General features: G+C 57.8%; 1 pseudogene; it reads right to left on the reverse strand.

The window, feature by feature from the left end:
* Nucleotides 1–9,396: 9,396 nt before the first annotated feature.
* LOC128946343 (Ig heavy chain V region 6.96-like) lies at nt 9,397–10,523 on the reverse strand (annotated as a pseudogene).
* Nucleotides 10,524–11,436: the final 913 nt, after the last annotated feature.

An 11,436-nucleotide genomic window follows, 5' to 3' on the forward strand; every position in this document is an offset into this window, starting at 1 on the left:
GGATCAGCCAGAGACCCGGGCAGGGGCTGGAATACATTGCGGGGATCAAGAGCACCGGTGGTGGCATTGGCCACTCAGATTCAGTGCAGGGCCGGTTCACGATCTCCAGGGACAAGGGGCAGTACTCGGTGACGCTGACCATGAACAACCTCAAGGACGAGGATTCCGGATCCTAATTCTGTGCCAAGGCTGCTGGTGCCTGTTGGGGTAATGATGTCACTGTTATTGGCCACTTCCCCTTGCCTGGGTCCCTCCTGTCCCAATATCCCCAGAACCTTTACCCAAATCTCAGCCCTTGACCTCATTTTTGACCCTTTGCCCAGATCTCCCCCAGTTCCACCCACCGTGGCAAAAGACCCCAAACCCCCAAATTGGTTCTGCCCCAAACCCTCCTGCTTTGGCCCCAAAACTTGCCCGATTCTGCCCCAAATCCCCACTTTGGGATCCCAGCCGCAGCCGCTGACCCAAACCCCACCTGCTGTCCCCAAATCTCGGCCCTTTGGGTGCTTTTGGGGCACGAGGGGGAGATTTGGGGCCGAGACTTGATTTTTGGGGCAGACCCAGGGCAGGGTTTGGGGCCAATGGGAAGAGATGGGGCAAAGGGGGCGTGACTGGGACAAAGGGTCATTGGTGGGTCACGGGGGTTTGGGGAAGGGTCTGGGGACAGCTGGGGACAGGGACGGGGTTGAAACCCCAAACACCAGCCCAACCACCCATAAAAAGCAGTAAGAGCAGTGCTAAAACCAGAAGATTTGGCACAGAAATAGGATCCGGAATCCTCGTCCTTGAGGTTGTTCATGGTCAGCGTCACCGAGCTCTGCCCGTTGTCCTTGGAGATCGTGACCCGGGCCTGGACTGAACCTGCGTCCCTGGTGGTGCCACCACCACTGCTGATGCTGGCGATGAATTCCAGCCCCTGCCCGGGTCTCTGTTGGACTCGGCCCATTGCAAATTGTCCAAAATTGAACCCAGACCCTCGGCAGAGGAGGCGCAGGGACCCTCCGGGGGGCTGGAGGTTCCCCCCGCACTCCAGCAGGGTCACGGCCGCCCGGTGCCCTGCGGGACAAAGGGGAGATGGGGATGAGGCCAAAGCTCAACCCTTGACCCAAATCCTGAACCTTGGCCCCAAACTGGGACCCTTGGAGTTCATCATCCCCCTCCTGCAGCACCTGCTGGCCCTCCCAGGTGGATCCCACACCCTTCTTCTGGAATGGCAGTGCCCACTTTGGATCCACAGCCAATGCAGCTCCTTGTCCCCATCTCCCCTTTGTCCCGCAGGCCTCCGGGTGGCCGTCACCCTGCTGGAATGCGGGGGGGACCTCCAGCCCCCGGGGTTCCGTGCGCCTCCTCTGCCGAGAGGCCGGTTTCAGTTTCGGGAGTGTTGACATCTTCTGGATCCACCAGAGCCACGAGCAGGGGCTGCAATTCCTGGCAGGGATGAGCAGCAGTGGCAGCACCAAGTACTCACTGTCGGTGCAGGGTCGGTTCACGATCTCCACGGACAACGGGCAGAGCTCGGTGACGCTGCCCATGAACAACCTCAAGGACGAGGATTCCGGATCCTATTTCTGTGCCAAACATTTTGGTGCTTGGGCTGGTTTTGGTGCTCATGGTTTTGGCCTCCATCCGACCCCCATGGCTGGGACCCCACCTTTGCTCCTCCCCAGGTCGTCCCTTCAATGCTCCACCCCTTACTCTATTCTTCAGGGTTTGTTCTCATTCTCCAAAACTGTGTGTCCAAATTCACAGAATTCACACAATTCACACAACTCACAGAATTCACAGGTTGGAAGACACCTTCAAGACCCTTAAGTCCAACGCAGCCCCAGCTCCTCATCTCTGGGACCCAGGGCGACCTCCAGGCTTTGTTGAGCTCACCCATGGTTGGTGATTCCACCCCCTCCCCGGGGAAAACCAATCCAATTCCTTTTGACTCTTTTAATGAAAAACTTTTTCCTGATTTCCAACTGAAATTTCCCCCAGGTCCGGCCCAACCTGAGGGGCCGGAGCTGGGCACAGCCTAGGAGGTGTCGCCTTACCTGTGCCAGGCAAAAAGGCCGAATGACCTTCCTGTCCATGCCGCTCCTTGGGGCCAAGATTTGGGGCCAGGAGCTGAGATTTGGGGCCAGAGCAGGACAAGGTTGGGACAAAGGGTCAGGAGTGGGGTCTGGGGTTGGGAATTGGGGAGATGGGGGTCCCCAATAGCTGCTCAATTGCATCAACACTATAACCACCACCACGAGCATCAGGACGTTTGGAGCAGAAAAAGGATCCGGAATCCTCGTCCTTGAGGTTGTTCATGGTCAGCGTCACCAAGCTCTGCCCCTTGTCCCTGGAGATCGTAACCCAGCCCTTGACCGATGGCGCGTACCAGGTGCTGCCACTACCGTTGATAACTCCAATGTATTCCAGCCCCTGCCCAGGTCTCTGGCGGATCCAGAAGAGGGTGAAACTGCCAAAACTGAACCCGGACCCTTGGCAGAGGAGGCGCAGGGACCCCCCGGGGGACTGAAGGTGCCCCCCGCACTCCAGCAGGTTCACGGCTGCCTGGATCCCTGCGGGACAAAGGGGAGATGGGGATGAGGCAAAAGCTCAACCCTTAACCCAAATCCTGACTCTTGGCCCCAAATTGGGACCCTTATAGTTCATCACCCTCCTCACAGCTAGGACTCGATACTTTATCAAGCTTGACCCTCCCAGTTTGCGGCCCTGAAACAATCAGGTTTCCCATCCCCATCTCCCCTTTATCCCGCAGGGCTCCGGGCGGCCGTGACCCTGCTGGAGTGCGGGGGGGACCTCCAGTCCCTCGGGGGGTCCCTGACGTTGCTGTGCCGAGGGTCCAGGTTCAGTTTTGGGGGTCACTCCATGCTCTGGATACGCCAGAGCCCCGGGCAGGGGCTGGAATGGGTCTCGGGGATCCACAGATCTGGGGGTTTCTCCTACTATGCCCCATCGGTCAAGGGCTGTTTCAGGATCTCCATGGACAATGGGCAGAACTTCACAGCCCTGACCATGATCGACCTGCAGGACGAGGATTCCGGATCCTATTTCTGTGCCAAAGCCGCTGGGGCGGATGGCAATTACCATGATGCCAATGCTATTGACTCCACCCCCATCGTTGTGTCCCCAAATGTCCCCATTCCCCAGACCCTCCTCCAAATCCACGCCCTCGTCCCCACTCTCGGTGACTGAGTTTGTGTCCCCAGCCCCAGGCCCAGCGCTGACTTTTGGGGCAGAGTTAGGGGGAAGATCAACGGCCAAGGGTTGGGGTTTGGGGCCGGAGAAGGGGAAAGGGAAATGGAGAAATGGTCACGGGCCGGGTCAGGGGCTGGGAGCTGGGGAAGGGTCTGGGGAATGGGGACAGGGGGGGACAAAGCAATGGGGAAGGGGTCAATACAGCAGGCATCGTTATCACCAGCATAAGCAGGAAAACCCTTGGCACAGAAATAGGATCCGGAATCCTCGTCCTTGAGGTTTTTCATGGTCAGCGTCACCGAGCTCTGCCCGTTGTCCCCGGAGATCCTGACCCGGCCCCTGAACGATGGCGCGTAGTCGGTGCTGCCACTGCTCTGGATCCCCGCGACGTATTCCAAACCCTTCCCGGGTCTCTGGCGGACACAGCTCATTCCAAAATTCCCGAAATTGAACCCGGACCCTCGGCAGAGGAGGCGCAGGGAACCCCCAGGGGCTGGAGGTTCCCCCTGCACTCCAGCAGGGTCACGGCTTCCCAGAGGCCTGCGGGACAAAGGGGAGATGGGGATGAGAACCCTGATTGGTCCAGGGCCACAAACTGGGAGGGGAAAGCTTGGGAGGAGGATGATGAACTCCAAGGGTCCCAGTTTGGGGCGAAGGGTAAGGATTTGGATCAAGGGTTGAGCTTTGGCCCCATCCCCATCTTCCCTTTGTCCCGCAGGGCTCCGGGCAGCCGTGACCCTGCTGTAGTGCGGGGGGGACCTCCAGCCCCCTGGGTGGTCCCTTCACCTCCTCAGCCGAGGGTCTGGGTTCGATTTCGGGAGTTATGGAATGTTCTGGATCTGCTAGAAAACCTGGCAAGGTTTGGAATACATCGCTAGTATCAGCAGCAGTGGTGGCCGCACCGGCTACGCACCTTCAGTCAAGGGCGGTTCAGGATCTCCAGGGACAACGGGCAGAGCTCGGTGACGCTGACCATGAACAACCTCAAGGACGAGGGTTCCGGATCCCATTTCTGTGACAAATGTTATGATGCTGGTTGCTATGATGGTTATGCTGGTCCTGGACATTTTGACCCCATCCCCATCTCCTAATCCCCCCCTGTCCCCGCTCCCCAGACCCTTCCCCCAAACCCCCAGCCCACACCCAGCCCTTGACCATTGATCCCAACCTTGCTCTGCCTAAGCCCCAATTCTCACTCGCTGACCCCAAACCACAACTCCTGACGCCAAATCTCCACTTTGTGCCCCAAAACTTTGCTCTGAAGGTCGGGGTTTGAGGTCCAGGGTCCTGATTTGGGGACAAAGCTTGAGGATTTATGTCAGCAGCTGTTGCTGGGACCCAGAGTGGGGATATGGGGCAGAATCGGGCGATTTTGGTGCAAACTTAGTTGGATTTGGGGCAGAACCAGTTTGGGGGTTTTGGCTCCATGGTTGGTGTTGTGGAACTGGGGGAGATCTGGGACAAAAGGGTAAGAATGTGGTGAAGGGCTAAAACCTAGGGGAAGGGTCTGGGGATTGGACACAGGTGAGGGCACTGAGATTTGGGCTTGGATCCACTATGGGTGTCATCTAAATTAGCACCAGGACCCACATTATCAGCATAAGCACGTTTGGCACAGAAATAGGATCCGGAATCCTCGTCCTTGAGGTTGTTCATGGTCAGCGTCACCGAGCTCTGCCCATTGTCCCTGGAGATCGTGAACCGGCCCTTGACCGATGGCACTTAGACGGTGTTGGAACCACTGCTGCTGATCCCGGCGAGCAACTCCAGCCCCTGCCTGGGTCTCTGACGGATCCAAAGCATGTGACAACTCCCAAAATCGAACCCGGACCCTGGGCACAGCAACATCAGGAACTCCCCGGTGTCTGGAGGTCACCCCCGGACTCCAGCAGGGTCACGGCCGCCCGGAGCCCTGCGGGACAAAGGGGAGATGGGAATGAGGCCAAAGCTAAAACATTGGCCCCACCATTATTAATTTTGCCCTCAAATTTAACATTTTTTCCTTTTCCTCCTGCTCATGGTATCTAGCCTATGTGGGTGCACCCCATTTTTCCAGCTGTCTACGCCCACTTTGAGGCCCTCAGCCAATCAGGTTTCTCATCCCCATTCCCCCTTTGTCCCGCAGGGCTCCGGGCAGCCGTGACCCTGCTGGAGTGCGGGGGGGACCTCCAGCCCCCCGGGGGGTCCCTGCGCCTTTTCTGCCGAGGGTCCGGGTTCAGTTTCGGCAGTTTTGCCATGCAGTGGGTGCGCCAGAGACCCGGGAAGGGGCTGGAATTCGTCGCCTACATCAGGGGCGATGGTTCCAGCACCTGGTACGCACCGTCGGACAAGGGCCGGTTTAGGATCTCCATGGACAACGGGTAGAGCTCGGTGACGCTGACCATGAACAACCTCAAGTTCGAGGATTCCGGATCCCATTTCTGTGCCAAAGCTGCTGGTGCTGCTTGGGCTGCTGCTGCTGCTTATATTGTCCGTGCCGGTGGTGGCAGCGCCCTTGCCTGAGCCCCTCTTGTCCCCAAATCTCAGAACTTTTACCCAAATCTCAGCCCTTGACCTCATTCTTACCCCTTGGTCCTGGTCTCCCCCATTTCCCCCAATAGTGACCAAAGACCTAAAATGCCCAAACCGGTTCTGCCAAAAACCCTCCTGCTTTGGCACCAAAACTCGCCCGATTCTGCCCCAAATCCCCACTCTGGGCTCCCAGCCACAGCCGCTGGCCCAAACCTCACCCACTGTCCTCAAATCTCGGCCCTTTAGGCACTTTTGGGGCACGAGGGGGAGATTTGGAGACAGGAGTTGAGTTTGGGGGCAGAGCCAGGGCACGGTTTGGGGCCACTGGGCAGCATTGGGGCAAAGGGGGCGGGGCTGGGACAAAGGGTCAGGGGTGGGTCAGGGGGGTTTGGGGAAGGGTCTGGGAAAAGCAGGGGACAGGGACGGGGCTGAAACCCCAAACACCAACCCAACCACCAGGAGTGAAACCAATGGCATGGGTGGCATTCCAGCCACCATAGGAATATTTGGCACAGAAATAGATGGCGGAATCCTCGTCCTTGAGGTTGTTCATGATCAGCATCACCGAGCTCTGCCCGTTGTCCCTGGAGATCGTGACCCGGCCCTTCACAGAATCTCCATAGTGGGTGGTGCCACCAGTGCTGATCTGTGCTATGAACTCCAGCCCCTGCCCGCGTCTCTGCCGATACCAGCCCAACCCAAAACTGCCGAAACTGAACCCGGACCCTCGGCAGAGGAGGATCAGGGGCCCCCCGGAGGGCTGGAGGTCCCCCCCACACTCCAGCAGGGTCACGACCGCCCGGAGCCCTGCGGGACAAAGGGGATGGAAAAGCTCAACCGTTGATCCAAATCCTGGCTCTTGGCCCCACATTGGGTCCGTTGGAGTTCATCATCCTCCTCCCAGGAGGGTCCAGTCCCTTTCTCCAGGTTGCCACACCTGCTTTGAGGCCCTCGACCAATCAGGTTTCCCATCCCCATCTCCCCTTTGTCCCGCAGGGCTCCGGGCGGCCGTGACCCTGCTGGAGTGCGGGAGGGACCTCCAGCCCACCGGGGGGTCCCTGATCCTCCTCTGCCTGGGGTCTGGGTTTGATTTTGACAAATTTAACCTTTTCTGGATCCGGCAGAGACCCGGGCATGGGCTAGAATTCATCGCCAGCATCTACTGCGGCAGTGGGGGTTACACCTTCTACGCGGATTCGGTGCAGGGCCGGTTCACGATCTCCAGGGACAACGGGCAGAACTCCATGTCCCTGACCATGACCAACCTCAAGGACGAGGATTCTGGATCCTATTTCTGCGCCAGATCTACTCCTGGTTACTATAACTATGGTTCTGGTTATACTGACAGTGAAGGTCACCCCATCTCCAACCAGCATTAGGAGCAGCACCATTACCATCAGCATCCTTGGCACAGACATAGGATCCGGAATCCTCGTTCTTGAGGTTTTTCATGGTCAGCGTCACCGAGCTCTGCCTGTTGTCCCTGGAGATCGTGAACCGACCCTGCACCGACGGCGCGTAGGAGGTGGCACCATTGCTCCAGATCGTTGCAATCCACTCCAGCCCTGCCCGGGTCTCTGGCGCATCCAGCCCATCCCAAAATTGGCCAAAATCGAACCCGGACCCTCGGCAGAGGAGGCGCAGGGACCCCCCGGGGGCCTGGAGGTCCCCCCCGCACACCAGCAGGGTCACGGCTGCACCCCCATGCCCAAACCTTCACCGGTTTTGCCCCAAATTCCCTTTGTTTGTCACCAAACATCCAACAGAGGTATCCTGAATGGTAAAGTGCCTTAAACCCTGCAATTAGCCCCAATCCACCCATTAATTACTTGGACACCTCTGCCTGACTTTTGCATCGCCTCATCCCCATCTCCCCTTTGTCCCGCAGGGCTCCGGGTGGCCGTGACCCTGCTGGAGTTCGGGGGGGACCTCCAGCCCCCCGGAGGGTCCCTGACGTTTTTGTGCCGAGGGTGCGGGTTCCATTTTGGCAATTTTGGGATGCCCTGGATCCGCCATAGACCCGGGCAGGGGCTGCAGTGGGTCGGAACCATCACCAGCAGTGGTGGCGTCACCTGGTACGCGGATTCCGTCAAGGGCCGGTTCAGGATCTCCAGGGACAACGGGCTGAGCTCGGTGACGCTGACCATGAACAACCTCAAGGACGAGGATTCCAGATCCTATTTCTGCGCCAAGGACACTGATTGTCACGGTGCTTATGCTGATGCTGTTTGGGGAGGATGGAACAGGAAAGACTTATCAATGTGATTGCCTGGCAAAAGATTTTGAGAATATGGAAACCATCAGCAAGGTGGAAATGAAAGCAAGCTTTGAGATCCCCCTGTTACTGAACAACAGGAAAACAATGGCGTGGCCGGCTGTAGGTGATCCCTTTTGATGGAACAACACCCTCTACTTGCAGACAGCTCCAAGGGTCACAGCAGACCCTACAGCTCGGCAGAAGGGCCCAAAGTGTAGTTTTTAGGGTTTAAAGTAACCCTAAAGAGGAGTTTTTAGGGTTTAAAATGTACTAGAGTATGGTAATGAAACGATTCTTATAGGCTGTATGTAAATGCTGTGGGGTTTGTATATTGGACCAGATTGCTTAGTGAGAATGAGAATATTCAACAGAGAAGAACATTTATTGTATATTGGTGGGAACCTCACTCTCTTACCCTTTTATTCTCTTACACTTTTATGTTCTTACCCTTTTACACTCTTACCATTTTATTCACTGACTCTTTCACTCCCTTACCCTTTTAATTCTCTCACCCTTTTACTCATTTACCTTTTTTACTCTCTCACTCTCTTCCCGTCTCATCCTCTCTCCCCTCTCTTCTCTCAGCCCTGCTCCAGCTGTGCCTGGCAGCTCCCAGCAGGGCCCTGCAGTTCGTCCTTCGCAATAAACCCCAAATGCCACAACCTGGCTGCAGAGATCTCTCGTGTCCGTCCGTCTGTCCCGACCGTCCTGCGCCCTGATGGTCCAACAGTGCTGGTCGGGGGTGGGGCCATACCGGGCACGTCAATAGCACCAGCACCATAAGTACCACCAGTATAAGCAAATTTCCCACAGAAATAGGATCCGGAATCCTCGTCCTTGAGGTTGTTCATGATCAGCGTCACCGAGCTCTGCCCGTTGTCCCTGGAGATCCTGAACCAACCCTTGACCGATGGCGCGTAGTAGATGTAACGTCCTTTGATGTTGATACTCGCGAGCCACTCCAGCCCCTGCCCGGGTCTCTGGCGGACCCAATACATTTCAAAATACCCGAAATCGAACCCGGACCCTCGGCAGAGGAGGCGCAGGAACCCCCCGGGGGGCTGGAGGTCCCCCCCCAACTCCAGCAGGGTCACGGCCGCCCGGAGCCCTGCGGGACAAAGGGGAGATGAAGATGATGGGATGGATTGTCTGTGGACCCAAAGTGGGCACCGCCATGCAGGAAAAAGAGTGTGCGATCCACCTGGGAGGGCCAGCAGGTGCCGCAGGAGGAGTATGGTGAACTCCAAGGGTCCCAGTTTGTGGCCAAGAGTCAGGATTTGGGTCAAGGGTTGAGCTTTGGCCTCATCCCCATCTCCCCTTTGTCCCGCAGGGCTCCAGGAGGCCGTGACCCTGCTGGAGTGCGGGGGGTACCTCCAGCCCCCCGGGGGGTCCCTGCGCCGCCTCTGCCGAGCGTCCGGGTTCAGTTTCGGGGCTCACTCCATCACCTGGACCCGCCAGAGGCCCGGGCAGGTGCTGGAATGGCTGGCGCTGATCGACGCTAGCGGTGCCCACGCCTGGTACGCTCCATCGGTGCAGGGCCAGTTCAGGATCTCCAGGGACAATGGGCAGAGCTCAGTGACGCTGACCATGAACAACCTCAAGGACGACGATTCCGGATCCTATTTCTGTGCCAAACGTCACAATGGTTATGCTGGTGGTGATGCTGCTGCTCTTTTTGCTGTCATTTCTAGTGGTGACCCTGATGGTCACCAAATTTCTCCAATCACAGAGATCCTTCCCCTATATCCCAGCTTTTAGACTCAAATCCTCCCCATTTTTCCCTAAACTCCACCCCAGCTTCCACAACTCATGATTTTCCCCCCAGTTTTGCCCATTTCCCCCAAATCTCGCACTTCCCCTCACCCTGGGGCTGTTTGTCCAGAACCATCCCCCAAACCTCGGCCTTTCACCCCAGATTTCTGGTCCATTCCCTTGTGACCGGGGGCCTGAAAATCCCTCTGGAGCAGCCACAAATCTGCACCCCTGGCCCAAAACCCACGCTGCGGGCACCGAAACGGGAGGGTTTGGCACAACAATTGGCACCAAGGGTGAAGGGGTGGGGCCGAGAGTTGGGAGTTTGGGGGAGAATGGGGGAGATTTGGGGCAGAGCCAGTTCAGGGCTGGGACACGGGGACAGGAATTGGGTATGGGGCAGGGGACTGGGGGAAGGGCCTGGGGAATGGGGACAAGGGAGGGGAACCTGGGGGCATGGACAGGGCCACACGATAAGCAGCAGCCTGATTTTGGTAACCACTATCAGCACCCTTGGCACAGAAATAGGATCCGGAATCCTCGTCCTTGAGGCTGTTCATGGTCAGCGTCACCGAGCTCTGCCCGTTGTCCCTGGAGGTCGTGAACCGGCCCTTGACGATGGCGCGTAGATGGTGTTGGAACCACTGCTGCTGATCCCTGCGAGCCACTCCAGCCCCTGCCCGGGTCTCTGACGCACCCAGTACATGGTGAAACTGCTGAAACTGAACCCGGACCCTCGGCAGAGGAGGCGCAGGGACCCCCTGGGGGGCTGGAGGTCCCCCCCGCACTCCAGCAGGGTCACGGCCACCCGGAGCCTTGCGGGACAAAGGGGAGATGGGGATGGGACCAAAGCTCAACCCTTTACCCAAGTCCTGACTCTGGGACCCAAACTGAGACCCTTGGAGTTCATCATCCTCCTCCCAGGTGGGTCCTGCCCCTTTTTCCACCTGGCTAAGCCCACTCTTAGGCCCTGAACGAATCAGGTTTCTCATCCCCATCTCCCCTTTGTCCCGCAGGGCTCCGGGCGGCCGTGACCCTGCTGGAGTGCGGGGGGGACCTCCAGCCCCCCGGGGTGTCCCTCCGCCTCCTCTGCTGAGGGTCCGGGTAAAGTTTTGGCGATTATGGAATGTTCTGGACCTGCCAGAGACCCCGGCAGGGGCTGGAACTCGTCGCAGGGATCTGGAGCAGTGGTTCCAACACCGGCTACGCGCCATCGGTCAAGGGCCGGCTCACGATCTCCAGGGACAATGGGAGGAGCTCGGTGAGGCTGACCATGAACAACCTCAAGGACGAGGATTCCGGATCCTATTTCTGCGCCAAATGTGCCGGCAGTAGTTGTGATTATGATGCTGTTGCTTTTGGTGATCATGGTGTTGGTGGCTGTGGTCCCAGGCCTTCTCCTCTCTGTGCCCAAGTACCACAGAATTCTCTGATCCCTCCCCAAATCCCAGCCCTTTCCCCCAAATCTCCGTCATTTTCACCTAACTTCTGCCATTGCTGCCCCAACTCTGCACTTCCCCTCAGTTTTTATCGTTTTTCCCTAATCTTAGAATTCTCCTCCTCACCCTTGGACAGTTTGCCCAGAACCATGCCCCCGTCAAACACCAAGCACAGAGCCAAAACCCCCAAACTGGTTCTGTCCCAAACCCACCTGCTTTGGCCCCAAAACTCGCCTGATTCTGCCCCAAATCCCCACTTTGGGCTCCCAGCCGCAGCCCTGA

The sequence above is a fragment of the Melozone crissalis genome, unplaced genomic scaffold, assembly GCF_028551555.1.
Source record: "Melozone crissalis strain CALT ecotype California unplaced genomic scaffold, PUWL_Pcris_2 ptg000079l_1, whole genome shotgun sequence".
NCBI lineage: Eukaryota > Metazoa > Chordata > Aves > Passeriformes > Passerellidae > Melozone > Melozone crissalis.